This window comes from Bos mutus, chromosome 2 (genome assembly GCF_027580195.1).
Source record: "Bos mutus isolate GX-2022 chromosome 2, NWIPB_WYAK_1.1, whole genome shotgun sequence".
Lineage (NCBI taxonomy): Eukaryota > Metazoa > Chordata > Mammalia > Artiodactyla > Bovidae > Bos > Bos mutus.
Window position 1 is genome coordinate 20,716,412 of NC_091618.1, and position 16,027 is coordinate 20,732,438.

Genomic DNA, 16,027 nt, shown 5'->3' on the forward strand with positions numbered 1-16,027 from the left:
GGTTCCAGGGGTCCAGCTCTCAAAGTGGGCAGCCCGCACAAAAGCTCTCTGGACCCCCGCGTGGGGCACTGGAGGAGAACCAGGAGAGCCAAGGGCAGAAATGCCACGTGCCCACGTAGAAAACTCACATCAAGAGAGGAACAAATAATCACTCCTTCATGAGAGCCTTGTGAGGTATCCTATTTCAATTAGTTTTTCTTCCTAATTTCATGAAGCCAGCCTTACAGAGGAGGAGACTGAGGCTCAGGGACAGTTAGGGACAAACCTAAGGTCGTGAAGCTAGCACGAGAGGAAGCCAAACTTGAACCCAGGTGTTCTGACTGCAGTTTGAGTTCTCCTCCCCTTTCCCGCAATCCTGTATCACTGTTCCTTCTAACACACCGAGTATGTTAAGCATCTCATCTTTTCCTTCTACCTTATCCTCCTGCCCAAACCCAGAGAGTCCCTTTCCTGTATGGATATGTGGGGAGCTCACTATTTGAAAAGAGGAAAAGAAGAACCAGCCTAAGTCCTCAACTTGATGGGACTCCGCTGTCATCACAGATGTGGCCACAAAGTTCCCACACAGAAGGGAAAGTGTTAGTCACTCAGTTGTATCCGACTCTTTGCAACCCCATGGGCTGTAGCATGCCAAGCATGGAATCCTCCTGGCAAGAATAGTGGAGTGGGAGCCATTCCCTTCTCCGGGGGATCTTCCCGACCCAGGTCTCCTGAATTGCAGGCAGATTCTTTACTGTTTGAGCCACCACAAAGTTCCCACTTTGGGTCCCCTTAAACTCTACTGACTGCTGGAGTGGTTGGGTTTTTTTTTTAGGATCGCTGGGAAGGCCTTTGGTATAGCAACCACAAAATAACAATGACAACAATGCCTGACTTGGATGTTTTCATGGATATTTTAAGTCCTTCAAACGCAGTGTTTCTGATTTATCAAAGCCACCCTATTGTCTGAAGAATGACTTAATCCTTTCATTTCAGGTTTTGAACTCCATTCTTCTTAATGCTGGTGGTTAATTTTCTTGGAAAGTTTTCAAGTCTAAATTAATCTGTGATATTTTAAAGGCAATTGAGTATTTGGTATCAGATGGCAACCCACCCATCCTATTCATCACATCTGTACTTTAGGTCAGTGCCTCTCAGCTGCTATGCTCAGTCTCAGCTGAGCTCTATTTTCCAAATCTACACTTTTTCATTTGTTTTTTAACCCATTTCTGTGTTTTCCTCTTGTGTCACATGATTTATCACTTCTCTCTTTAGACTCCAGGATCCTCTGAAGCTATTTCTCAAAGGGTCTTAAGAAATGTGCTTTTAATATCTACTTATATTGATTACATATGTACTAAGTCACTTTAGCTGTGTACGACTCTCTTCGACTCTATGGACTGTAGCCCATCAGGCTCTTCTGTCCACAGGATTCTCCAGGAAAGAACACTAGAGTGGATTGCCAGGCCCTCCTCCAGGGCATCTTCTCGACCCAGGGATTGAACCCATGTCTCATTATGTCTCCTGCACTGCAGGCAGGTTTTTTACCATTAGGGCCACCTGGAAAGCCTGAGCACACAGAAAAAGATCTAAACTGGATGGTAAAAGAAGAGGTCCCTGCGGGTGACTGGAAACGGGAGATGTTTCCAGCCCTGCGTACAGCTGCGGGGACACCCGAGGGAAAACTTCACTGCATCAGGCTCTGGTTGGGTCACTTGTCAGGCGAGGCTGAGGAGCAAGGTGACTGCCAGGGTCCTTGCTACAACTCTGGAGTTTGACGACTGGAATTCAATTGTGCCTCCTCCATGTATGGTTATATATCCTTGAGCAAGGTTACTGGCCCTCAGCCTCAGTATTCTTATCTATAAAATGGGAATAGTAACAGTACCTCCTCTGTTGGGTTGTTGAGAGGATAAGAAGAGATGATGCATATAAAACGCTGAGTGCCAAGCATGCAGTTAGTGCCTGATGGCCAATGGCCGCTGGGACTTTTAACTGTAACATCAGTGAGAATCACGGGTTAAATGTCTGCTTGTTACTATCATTGACAAAGACAGATATAAAATAAAATTACCAATGACTTCTTAAAAGATAAGAGCCCAGGAAGTCTCTGGTGGTCCAGTGGTTGAGAATCTACCTGCCATTGCAGGGGACACAGGTTCGATTCCTGGTCCAGGAAGACCCACATGCCAGGAGCAACCAAGCCTGTGTGCCACAACTATTGAGCCTGTGCTCTAGAACCTATGTTCCGCAACAATAGAAGTCACTGCAACGAGAAGACCATGCACTGCAACTAAAGAGTAGCCCCTGCTAGCCACAACTAGAGAAAGCCTGTGTGCAGTAGCGCAGACTCAGTGTAGTCAAAAATACATACAAAATTTTTTAAAAGATAGAGCCTAATTCTGTTTGAGGAACAACTGGGAGTGTTTTGTACCAAGTGTGGGGTCACTACTTATTAAATATTTGCCCTTCAAGAAACAGATACAAAAAGGGTAATTCGTGAGCCCCACTTTTGTAACCAGAAGGAGCCTTACAGGCTTTGGGAAAGTTGGCGACCTTCTTTTCTCTGCTGAGTAAAACCATGCATTGAACGTTTACAGACTTAGGTGAAGTGGCCTCGCTCTGATGAACTTGGTACAGAATATTAGTATTTATGAGCCTTGCTTCTGTGCTCCTGTAAATGGAGGTCAGCCCTCAATTTTACTGAAAGAAAGAGTGAGCATGCTTCAAAGAACCTCAGGAACAGTGCCTGGTTTAAGAAGATTTAGCTCAATTATGGCACCAATGGTGAGATCATAAGATTTATTGACTTGTGGTTCTTGATGGAAAAATGTTCAGTTCTCTACGGTTATGTATAATGCAGTAACCTCTGCGTTTTACATCTGAGGGAGGAGAAGCAATTCCATCCACATAAGAATTGCTAAAAAGAATGCTGTGAGTTGATGGCCCTTTTCCCTACTGTTCACCATTCCTGTAAACAAGAGATGCTTAATTTGCTGGTATTCATAGATGCTGCCATGATCTGATGAGCCCTCTAGGCCATTCAGTGAAATTATACTAAAGTGAAGTCGCAGGATGGTGTATCTTTCCCTTAAATCAGGGACCCATGGAGGCAATCACTTAAAAATTTTTTTTAAATCAAGAAACCTCTAAATGTTCTTCTCCTTTGTCAAATGAGGGCAGTAGCATGGGACCCATAGTCTCTCTTTCAAAAATGTTACTTGATTAGAATTCCATGAATTCTAAAGCTTACAAAACGCTTTCTGATAGCACAGTTGCTAAATCATTTACTACAACCAAAAAGGCCTGGAAGAAATCCCAAGCGCAACAATTTGCAAGATATTCTTTGAAAGTGGGAGGTGCCCAAGGACAATAAGACCACTCTATTGTTTGAGTCACTAATTACAATGACCTATCTATCCATCCATCTGTCCATCTCTAAAAAGAGTTTGAAATCACTTAAAGTCTCATAATTTTCATACAGATGGAAGTTGCATTATGGTTTATAGTAAATGTAACACGTATTAACAGGTGTGACTTGAGAGAGAAAAATTCACATTTCTACTCCTCAACCAATGAGTTGAAAAAGTAAAGACTCTGAAGCTGGGAAAGACTGAAGGCAGAAGAAGGGGGATGCAGAGGATTAGATAGTATCATTGACTCAGTAGGCATGGATTTGAACAAATTCCAGGAAAGAGTGAAGAACAGGGGAGACTGGCGTGCTCAGTCCATGGGCTGCAAAGAATCAAAAATAACTTAGTGATTGAACAACAACAAAAACCAATCAAGTAACCGGAGTAGGAATTTCTTAGTTCTGAGACAGTACCTGGAATCCCAAAATGAGCAGCTTTGAATGGAAATCAACTCAGTTACTACGTTTCCTGTTGTACTTCTCTGCCTGTTCTAGTTGGCTACTTTGGGGGACCTTAACTGGCCACAACTGACTTAAAATCAACAGGCTATATATAATTCAGTCACAATTTGAGTAATCCAAAATACTGGGTCTACTTTGTCAGATCTAGAGTTTTCTGCAATATAGACAATGCAATGTCTGAGCTCTGAAACAAAAAGACAAAGTCCAGGACTTCCCTCGTGGTCCAGAGGTTGAGACTCCAGGTTCCAATGCAGGGGGGAAAGGTTCTATCCCTGGTCGGAGAACTAAGATCCCACATGTGTGCTAAGCTGCTTCAGTCGTGTCTGACTCTGCGACCCCATCGACTGCAGCCCTCCAGACTCCTTTCTCCATGGAGTTCTACAGGCCAGAATACTAGAATGGGTTGCCATGCCCTTCTCCAGGGGATCTTTCTGATGTAGAGGTCAAATTCTCATCTCTTGTATCTCCTGCATCGCAGGCAGATTCTTTATCACTGAGCCACCACCTGTCATGAAGCAGGAAAAAAAAAAAAAAGAGAGAAAGAAAGTCCAGGGGGAGAAAGTGTTTTCTGGGCAATTGCTACAGGCTTTCCCTACTTACTCTCCCTGCCTTTGAAAAAGTGTACAACTTGATTAATTTTCATGAACAGAACATATGGAAGCAACATCCAGACCAAAACACAAGAGTATTTCTAGCACTCACAAGCCTCCATGTGCTCCCTCCCAGCAGTGGTCCACGGACTTCTCACCGCAGAGATTTGTCTATTTTTGTCCACAAGTGGATTCATACAATATGTACCCTTTGTGAGTAGCTTCATTTTACATTATGTTTATGAGATTCACCATATTGCTTTATGTAGTTTTTATTCTACTTATTCTTCTGAGTAGAAGTTCGTCTGTTTTACAGATAGAAAAATTGAGGCTTAAAGATTTTAAGGAACTTGCCATGGCCACACAGTTTGGTCAGGAACTGAGTCCAAAGTCAAATTCATGTTTATTTCTACTCTGCTCCAGACATGCAGTGTGTCAGTTGTCTTAATTCTGAAACCAGACTCTGTAAACTGAACAATACTATTGCTTTTACTTGATTTGGAGGCAGGGTCTGTTTAGAATGCAGTGGGAAAATGTTACCTTCTGCTGTAGATAAGCCTCATTGCAAACAGCAAGATTTTCTGGATAAGAAAGTAACTAGAATTAGGATCTCCCTGGACAAGGTTTTAGGCAAGAGGTCCAGTTGTGTATGTCATCCTTGGTAATTAACTACATCATGTATTTTCTAAACAGAGAACAGCCTCTAAGTTCTTATGAAATAATTCTCAATAGGCTGGAGGAGCAGCAGACAGACAGGCTGCAGACTTCCCTGGTAGTCCAGTGGTTAAGACTCTGCTCCCTATGCAGCGGGCCTGGGTTCAATCCCTGGTCAGGGAACCAGATCCTGCATGCCACAAGACCCAGTGCAGCCAAATAAATTTTTAAAAGAAGAGAGATAGAGTGAGAGGTTGAGGAGCAAAGTGTCTCCCATTAGGAGCCACTGTAACATGAGGTATGTATTACTTTAAACAAATGGATGTAGATTTTCATACTAAAGGGATTTTCCATTTTTTAAACCAATCTGTCTGTAATCCTTTCACAATTCTGTCATCACCTTAACACTTTATCAAGAGGGATTTTAATGAAATTAGGAATGATCTTCAAGCACCTTTTATATATATTTATACATAAAATCCCTTTAGTAAAAATCTCTTTAGTATTAAAGTCAATACAATGATTGATATACATTGAATATGTAAATGTTTCAAATTTTAGGATGTTTCCAATTCTCTTTGATCTAAAGCACTGATCAATTCTCTTTGATCTTTGAGCATCTAAAACAGAATGCTCACCAATCTCGAGGTACCTCAGATGGAGTTTACTCAGTGACTTCAGCTGATTCTGCAAACTGAGGTTAACTGTCTCCAAGAATATCTTTCCCAGTTCCATACACTCTGGGACTGCATCTTTATTTATTTTTTTAAATTCAAAATCATCTAAGAATATCCACTGGACAGATATGAGAAAATTCTTGGAAAACTAGAAGCAGGCCTCCCTTTGCTCCCATACCCTCATTGCCTAGTACCACAAGGTCCCACATGCCTGGCTGGGATGGCAAAGAGAAACCGGACATGAGCTCTGTCTGAAGGGACAGATTGGAGAACATACTTCACAACAGAAAAAAGGAAGCCGAATAAGGAAGTCTTTTTGTGGGCAGAGAGTTCTGATAAAAAAAAAAAAAAATACACACACACGCACACGCACACATACATATACATGAGTACAGACAATGCTAGATAAAAGACAAAGGCCTTTCAGAAAGATAAAATCCCGCACTCTTCTCTGAAGCTCCAAGACCAACATGCCTGACTTGCCCAGGAGGGGTGGCTGCAGCCTCTCTGGATGTTTTGATGGAGATCCCACACCTGCCCGCAAACAGGGCCCTAGCAGGACCTCAAAGTGGGGGGCCACTGCCCTGCACCTCCTGCCTGGCCTGCATCTTCATTGCCTGCAGGGAATCTCGAGGGCCAAATGGTTACCTATTAAAGTCTCTGGCTCCTCTCCTCTGTCAGCTCTGACTTCTCATCTTTATCTCGCAGACAGAGGAGGCCTTCCACTGTCTTCATTGCCTGGACTTTCTGATGAAGTTAAGACGGGCCACGGTGGGGAAAGGACAAGCAGGATGGGACTTCTGGTGGCTCCTTGGAGCCTGGATCCCACGCCTCCTTTTGTCTATTGGTCATGGGGTTATCTTTGAGTAACTTTTTTTTTTAATTTTTACGTTTGGTTGTGTTGGATCTTCGTTGCTGCGCGGGCTTTCCTTTGGTTGTGGCAGCAAGCAGGGGCTGCTCTCTAGTTGTGGTGGCTTCTCCTGTTGCAGACGACAGGCTCTAGGGCACGCGGGCTTCAGTAGTTGCGGTTCCCGGGCTCAGCAGTTATGCCACTCAGGCTTAGCTGCTCCATGACACATGGGATCTGCCTGGATCAGGGATCAAACCCATGTCTCCTGCATTGGCAGGAAGAGTCTTTTACCGCTGAGCCATCAGGGAAGGCCTGAGCAACTTATAATTTAATTATGTTTTAAAAGGAGAGGGAAATGGGTATGAGATTATTTAAACTATGATCAATTGAGCTCAAAAAGATATTAAATAGCCTCCTCTCGAGACACACAGGGTTCTGGTCGGGCAGCTCACCACCTGCCAGGGCATCATCATAAAAGAGTTCAGCTGTGACTGAATTCTCCCCTCGCAGGCCTTTTAGTAGCCCTGTGCTACGAGCACAGTCTCCATAGAAAGCAAGCAGCTGGCCAATGGAGACAGGAGTCAGAGCCCTTCAGGAGGTCAAATGCAAGAGGTCTGGGCAAAGCTAGCCTGTCTTGGAGAATCTATAAATGGGAGAGTTGTCTGGTTTTCTGCAAAGATTCTTTAAGTTTCGTGTGCACAATAATGAAGAACTTGTTAAAAATGCAGAGTTACTAGATCCTAAAGGCCAGAGATTCTTTGCATTAAGTGCTTGGGGCCCAGGAAGCTATATTTTAATGAAAACCCACCTAGGTGTTTCTCCTGTAGACAATGTATCAAATGACTGAGAATCACTGAGGAAGAGAACACAGGTCTTTACCGGTGGGCTTGCATCTGGCTCCACCAGAATTCTGGACAATTCACTTCTCTCCAGGGTCTCAGGCTCCTGTCTGCACAACGAGGGAGCTGGACTGGACATCTTAGACCTCCACGCAAAGATGGAAGATCCCACCCAATGGGGCAGCAGGATTGGCTGGCCAAAGAAGGCAGAGTGGGCCGTGCCAGCAACCCGCCTCCTCCATGGCCGGTGGTCTGGGCAGCTCCTCTGCCTGACTGTCAGCCAGCCTGGCCGTGACTTCTGACAGCTGGACTGAGATTTGGCCAGGCTGTGCTCCTTGCAAACCTCCTCCAACTTATCTGATCGAACTCAGTGTCCTTCCCCACCCCCTGATATTTTAATTTTTAATAAACTTTTTATTTGGGAATAGTTTTTAGATTTAAAAAAGTCTCCAAGGTAATACAGCCAAACATATTACCACGGTCTAGTTGTCAAGACCAACCATGTACAGGGATGAGCATGTTACTGTTAACTGAATTCCAGACTTGCCTTGGGTCTCACTTGTTTTTCCACTCATTGCCTTTCTCTGTTCCAGGGTCCAACACCCCATCTAGTTGTCAGGTCTCCTTAGTTTCTTCCTGCTGGCGGTACTTTCTCAGTCTTTTCTTATTTCCCGTGACCTTGACAATTCTGAGGAGTACTAGCCTATAGAATGTGCCTCCACTTGGTTTGACTGATGCTTTTCCTCATCATTAGACTGGGGTTAGGGTTTTGGGCAGAATCCCAGAAAGGAGAAGTGCCTTTCCCATTACTCCATGCAATCATATGACTTATCACTGGTGATGTCACCTTGAGCCCTGGGGAAGGAATAAAGCCTTTTTTTTTAAGTTTCCTTTTCTCCCCCTTTTTGGTTGTGCTGGGTGCTGTGTGCGAGCTTTGTCTAGTAGAGGTGAGCAGGAGCTACTCTTCCTTGTGCTGCATGGACTTGCACTGCAGTGGCTTCTCTTATTGAAAGCATAAGCCCTAAAGTGCAGGCTCAGAAGTTGTGGGGCACAGGCTTTAGTTGCTCCATGGCACGTGGAATCCTCCCAGACCAGGGGTCGAACCTGTGTCCCCTGCACTGGCAGGTGGATTCCTATCCACTGTTACCCACTGGGCCACCAGGGAAATCCAGGAATAAAGCCTTGACTCTCACCACCAAGAGTTACTAACATGGAAGTGGGTACCTAAAGTTGGCTTCATCACTTTCCCTGTTTGAGGATGAGCAGGATAGGGTGGGGTCATCCCTGACCTTCGCTGGCTCAGATCCCTGAATTCCAGATTCTCTAACAGAGATGTGAGTGTATGAATCACCAGGAGAGCTCTTTGAGAGTTTCCGATTCAGTAGGCTTGGCACAGAGCCCAGGCCACTGTATTTTTAATGAGCTCCCAGGTGACTCTGAGCTTTTGAGAATCCCTGAGCTACAGCTCAGAATTTTTTTTTTCCAACTGAAAATATCCACCCGGGGTTTCAGGCCAGTATTCATACTTGCCAGCAGATGGAGTGAGAGGCCTATGCCTCGGAATCTGCTGCAGAAAACTAGGACAAATTCCAGTCAACAAAGCATTCCGCATAGTAAGCAGAATTAGGGTTATTTTGAAACAGATGGGCTCTCACAGAAGCTGCTGCACTGAATATTATGGAGTTGTTTATTGTCTGGATGGTCTGAAACCCAGGGATTATTGGGCAGCGTCTAGCAGTTTCTATGTCATATCAGATTTCTTCCAGGGCAAAGGAGACTGACAAGGCCCTGGGAGAGATACAGATGTGGTTATGGGTATGGATGTGGATATAGATATTTTAACCAGCTCTAAATTCAGAATTTACCCTTGCTATGGTGCATACTGCCTTCCATGGCTGCATGCTTCTTCCTGGAAATGACTGGTATCATTCTAACTCCAAATGAGAAGAGAGAGAGAGATACAATCCATGATAATCAGACAACGAATCCTGGATGCAGCAGTCCTAAAAATGCTTTACACTGCCTAATCAAAGTGGCTCTGCTTCCTGGTTTACATTTACCCAGAACCTCACTTACATGTGCCCCGACCCTCTATCCTCCTGCCCTTCTCCTTGCGCTGATGACCCCAGGGTCCTTGCTACTCCAGGGAGGAAGCAAGGTCAAGGAGGGCCATGGAGCGCCCATGTTCACTGTGCCTGATGCAGTGGTTCAAAGCATGTAGGGCTAGGGTGTTATAAACGGAATATTCGTGAGTCCTGGAAATCTTCAAAGGCCTTTAGCACCTCCAGGTTCCTCCCTGGAGAATGTTTTCCTTAACTAATTCCTTAGCCTGTGATCCTGGACACTCAGCTGCTGCTGTCCTGGCCAGCCTGGGCTCAGAGAGGCCCTGAGGGTGTCTTGGAAGGCAGCAGCTTGGTAACCAGTATGTCAGAACAGGTCTGAACTATCTCTGCTGCTGGGCAGACCCTCAACCATCTGAGGGATGCATGGATGTGCTTCCTAGTGGGTGAGGCCCTGCTTTAAGTGGTGGGCTCACAACTGCCTGGGACAGTGGCTCCTCCCAAAAAGGATAAAACCCCAGTAGACGGCATCCTCTCTGTCACACACGGGCCAGGTCCTCCACTCAGAAAACAACAAAATCCCCAGTACACTTACTCTTTGCCCAGACTCGCAGGCAGAGAGCAGAAGCACTGCTGATGATATTTAGACTTGTTTCAATTTTTTCTCATTTCCTTCAACTTGAGTTTGGAATCAATGTTTGGCTTTTTAAGCAAAGGCCCAAGGTAATGTTTTCACTGACTTTTAAAATCATAGACCACTTGGAGTTAGCCATCTTTCCCTCAGAAACCTCAATGCTTTTAAAAAATTGTTCACAATGTTGTGTTAGTTTCTGTCATACAACAATGCGAATCAGCCATAATTATACATTTATCCATCCCCTCTGTCTTGAGCCGCCCTCCCCTCCCCAACCCCACCTCCCTAGGTCATCACAGAGCACCAGACTGGGCTCCGTGCGTTTTACAGCAACTTCTCACCAGCCATCTATTTTAGACACTATATGTACGTATTTTGGCGTTACTTTCTCCATTCGTCCCACTCCCTCCCTCCCTCCCTCACTCTGTTCACAAGTTGTTTTCTACATCTGCGTCTCCATTCCTTCCCTGCAAATATGTTCATCAATACCATTATTCCATATACATACATTAATAAACTATATTTGTTTTTCTGTTTCTGATTTACTTCACTCTGTAGAACAGGCTCTGGGTTCATCCACCTCACTAGAACTGACTCAAATAATAATCTTCTGAAAATACCTTTTAACCTTTGGGCATAAAAAAATACTGTTCATGGGGTTCTCAAGGCAAGAATGCTGAAGTGGTTTGCCATTCCCTTCTCCAGTGGACCACGTTTTGTCAGAACTCTCCGCCATGGCCCATCTGTCTTGGGTGGCCCTACATGGCATGGCTCATAGTTTCACTGAGTTAGACAAGGCTATGACCCATGTGATCAGTAAAGAAAGCTGAGCACCAAAGAACTGATGCTTTTGAACTGTGGTGTTGGAGAAGACTCTTGAGAGTCCCTTGGATTGTGAGGAGATACAATCAGTCAATCCTAAAGGAAATCAGTCCTGAATATTCATCGGAAGGACTGATGCTGAAGCTCTTATACTTTGGCCACCTGATGTGAAAAGCTGACTCATTAGAAAAGACCCTGATGCTGGGAAAGATTGAAGGCAGGAGGAGAAGGGGACGACAGAGGATGAGATGGTTGGATGGCATCACCGACTCAATGGACATGAGTGTAAGCAAACTCCAGAGATGGTGAAGGACAGGGAAGCCTGGCGTGCTGCAGTCCAGGGGTCACAAAGAGTTGGACATGACTGAACAAGTGAACAACAACAAATAAAAAAATATAAGGAAAGATCATCCCAAGAAATCAAAGAATAAAAGAAAGTAAAAAGATGGAAGGTCAACAGGAGAACTTTGAAAAGGGGCAACTTTGATCAGGAACTTCTGCTGAGAGCAAGCACTCAGGGGTCACGTCCAGATCACACTGGACAACCACTGCCGGGTTACCGCGTGTCAGGAGAAGCCAGGGTGTTGGGCCTGGGAGGGAAGGGACAGCTGGCCCCAGGCTTGGTGGCAAGACTGACTGGCAGCAAATAAGATGAAACATGTAACAGGTCCTACATCCACCCACTGCTTCCATGTCACCATCCTGCAGAGCACATGGCGTGTCAAAGCTCTAGAGATTAGATACCGGGTCTAGAATAGTTACTTCCAAACTTGCACGTGGGCGAGCGTGGCAAGAGGCAGGTTCTAGGTTTTAACGTGATCAAGGAATCTGCTCTTTTCACAAGCACCCCAAGTGAGTCTGATGCTACCGAGAAACTTGGGTCTGAGGGATGCTGTGCTATATTCTGGGGTTTTGTTTGGCTGTGACCATCAGCACTGGTATGATGCCATTTGGTATTGTACACATTGTCTTCTCTCATGTCTTCCTGGGGCTTCCCTGATAGCTCAGTTGGTAAAGAATCTGCTCTGGTGGTTTCCCAGGCTGTGCTGTGCTTAGTCCTGGAGGAGATGGATTTTAAACGTAAGACACCAAAGCAACCCTGTTCTCCTGACTGCTACTGCTGCTACTGCTAAGTCACTTCAGTCGTGTCTGACTCTGTGCGACCCCAGAGACGGCAGCCCACCAGGCTCCTGTCCCTGGGATTCTCCAGGCAAGAACACTGGAGTGGGCTGCCATTTCCTTCTCCAATGCATGAAAGTGAAAAGTGAAAGTGAAGTCACTCAGGCGTCTCCGACTTCTAGTGACCCCATGGACTGCAGCCTACCAGGCTCCTCCGTCCATGGGATTTTCCAGACAAGAGTACTGGAGTGGGTTGCCATTGCCTTCTCCGCTGTTCTCCTGAAGAATACACCAAATATGATCACAGTGTTGCCCTGGTGAGTCTATTAATTATAATGCGAGAGTGGTTGACACTGGCCGCTCAGGCAGTCCTAGGAACAAAGCCACTCACCTCTGAATCTCAGGTGCCTGGGACACTGTGGGGGCGTCATAAATGTTTGCTGAATGAACCAAAACAACAACTAACATGACAGCAGGGCTGGGCAGAGAGGAGGCTGGGGACCGGGAGGCCAGATCAGGCCCTTGGGGCTAGAGGACCCTGAAAGATACAGGTAAATAGTAGCAGCTAGGGAATTTCAAGGGCCAAGAATCTTGGTTTCTCACCTCTGCCAACAACCAGCTTCCAAACCCTGAGACATAAATGGGTGAGAAAAGGCAAGAGGAGGCTTCGGAAAACAATTCATCTATTTGTTTCCCTTAACCAATGCATGGAGGCTGTCTGGGCTCCGGGGTTCTACTACATTAGAGGCCTTCAGTACCTGGATGCAGGCTGAGATATGAGATGTGATATGTATATCCATGATGAATGCTATCACAAAGGCTGTAAAAAGTCAAATTATTTCCACTTCCAAATAAACCTGATTTAACTACACGTTAGGGATTGGGGGCAGGAGGAGAAGGGGATGACAGAGGATGAGATGGCTGGATGGCATTACCAACTCGATGCACATGAGTTTGGGTGAACTCCAGGAGGTGGCGATGGACAGGGAGGCCTGGCGTGCTGCGATTCATGGGGTCGCAAAGAGTTGGACACAACTGAGCGACTGAACTGAACTGAACTGACTGAAGTGCGTAACTACACGTCAAGAGACATCAGTATCAATGTGCAATTATGAAATGATCCCTGACCTAGGAAACGGTCCCCAAGATGCTGAGCAGTCAAGGAGAACACTGTGGTTCAAAGCTCTCACAAGAGTTGGAAGCTGCTGGCCAGCTTCTCTTGCAGGTGGAAACAGAGGAAGACAAGCTGTTTGGGGAAGAGCCTGCAATGAGAGTGCATCACAGCTGGTCTCAAAGGGGCCCGGCTGGCAGGGTGGGGTGGGGTGGGCATCGAGAGACTCACCAGCTAAAGCCCACGAGGAAACAGCAATGCAAGGGCCTTGGCAGATGCACTGGCTGGGTTAAAAAAGGGCAGGGACCGAGAGGAAAAGTAACTGGAAGAGGAACAACATCCATGTCAACAGTCCAAGCCCCGTGATTTCTGAATGGTTGGTGGATTAGAAAACCAGGGTGGGCTCCTTGGCCAAGGCCTAGATAACCAGGGAGGTGAGGAAGACACATGTGAATCTTCAGAGTGGGCAAGCTCTGTGAACCAAGTGGCAGGGACAGGCTTGTGCACAAACACGAACAGGCGTGAGCCTTGCTCTCTGCACCAGGAGCTGAGAAATGCTTCCTCTGGGTCAGAGCTGGCCCTGAACTGGGACGGTGGTGAACTTCCATGACGCGATAAACCACCCCAGAGGCAGGACTGCCATCTTAAAAACTTGCTTGTTTTTTGTATTCGACGGTATTTAACCTGAGCTGCACTGCTGTTTTTTGTGTTCTGTTAGGTTTGACTAACTCGCCCCACCCGTACCAAGTTCTGATCCATTAAAGAAAGAGCGTGTATGTGTGTGTGCATGCTTGTGTGTGGGCACGAGTATGTGTGTTAACAGATATGCCTTGTGACTGAAATGTCTCCAATAAACAAGCCCTCCCAGTCTGAGGAGGAGCCAGGGGCTTTCTCAGACTGTAGGCACACCTTTGAAATAGCCTGCCTCTAACTAACCTAGAATTGTTCAGAAACGATTCTAAAATGGCCTGTGCTATGGAGACTCAGTAACAAAAATAGCTAATTTTTGCTGTGCCAAGTTGCTTCAGTCGTGTCCGACTCTGTTCGACCCTATGGACTGTAGCTCATTAGGCTCTTCTGTCCATGGGATTCTCCAGGCAAGAATACAGGAGTGCCATTTCCTTACCTTCTTCTTATACAAACAATTTCTAGTAAAAGCAAACTTATGAACAGAAAGGGAGACCTCAGTACGAAATTTTTTGAACTTTAAATTCCAAGTTAGGAATCTAGAGTGAAGCTTATTTTGGATAACATGATTTTAGGTAAGTAGGGAGGAAAATGTTGCTCTCTTGAGCACGTTTGGGAATATCTAAGTGTGTGCTGTGACCATAGCAAAGGCGAGTACTGAAAGGCCTACCTATAGTTTCAACAAAGAAGCTTTAAAGACTGTGTCACGGGTGGAAATGAGATTCTATGTGAGATGCAGCCAGCACATCTTAAAATCATGGATTTTCAGAGTGAGATTGAGGAGGACCTGGGAAGCGGCATTCTGTCTGCATTTCAGAGCCGGGAAACTGAAGCCCAGAGAGGGTGACTGGGTCTCCTGCTTTGCAGAACTAAGAGGGGGAAGAACCAGATGCTGCATTTCTCGGGGCTCTGGTCCTGTCACCAGGCTTCACTGTTTTCTCTTTCGGCCATTTCATCCTGAAGAATCCAACCCCCTTTCAAGTCTGGAGTGGACATCGGAGTTTATAAGAGGGCCCTCCGGCACCCGGCTCTGGTGGAAGGGAATTTGCTCTGGTGCCAGACAGCTGCCTTTGAATACTGGCTCTGCCCCTTCCTCTGGACCCTCGGAGAAGTCACTTTCCTCATCACGCCTCAATTTTCTTGTCTGTGTAATGCAGAAACCTACCTAGAGATGTGCTCTAAATGGACGGGAGTAAAGGATGCCAGGGTCTGGCACGAAGCGTTGGAGGGTCAGGATCTTCTGCTATTACACTGATGACTTTCTGCAAGCTGCCCCACCCCAGGAATGTTCCTGCCATCCACTCAGTTAGTCACAAATGCTCAGATCCCAGTTGTTCTGGAAGTTGCCCCTCCCTCACCTGCCCCCTGAAGCCCATCACCAAATCCTGTCATCATCACCTGAACATTCCTCTGACTCGTCCCTTCCCCAGCACCTGCCCGGTCACCAGCCCTGCCTAAGCCACCTGCTTGGGAGCCTGGGTGGTGCCTGAGTCCTGAGACGGTGTCCTCACCGCGCTCTGGTCTTCCAACCAGCCATCCTCCACAGGGGTGCTGGAACGCTTTCCTAAAACATTCATCTCATCAACTTTATCCTCGGCCTAAACCCCTCTAGGAGTTTCCTTTCATCCAAGAACAAAGATCAAGCTCTGTAGCCAGTCCAGCAAGCCTGCCCTCCCTCAGCACCGACTCCCAGGATTGTTCCCCGCCTCCCCCAGCTCTCAGGCAAGTGGCCATGCCCCACTTTGCTCTGTGCTATCCCAGGATCACGTCCCCTTTCTCCAAAGCACACAATGCCACGGTTAGTAGTTTCTAGCAAATTACAGGATTCTGGTGGTCTCAGTCTAGCGCATCCTCCTAAGGTGGTGAGCTTTGTGGGGTGAGCACTGAGGCTTTGTGTTCATATTCTCCCCTCCGGGATAAATAAATAAAGGAACCAGAAACAGGAGGGAGGAAGATGCGGAGGAGTTTAACCACTGTCCTCATTTTACATCCAGACTGAGGCTCGAGCGTGGCGTGTGATTTCCCGAGGTCGAGATCCCCAGAGGCCAGACCAAAGAGCAGTGCTCCCCACACTACCCCCAACCACGCTGCTTCAGAAACCACCACCCACATCTCTCTTCACATTAGTTGG

General features: G+C 46.3%; 1 protein-coding gene across 1 annotated transcript in view; it reads right to left on the minus strand.

The window, feature by feature from the left end:
* Positions 1-16,027, minus strand: part of RHBDD1 (rhomboid domain containing 1) — a 135,190-nt gene that overhangs the window by 3,371 nt on the left and 115,792 nt on the right. The gene's annotated exons all lie outside the window — the stretch shown is intronic.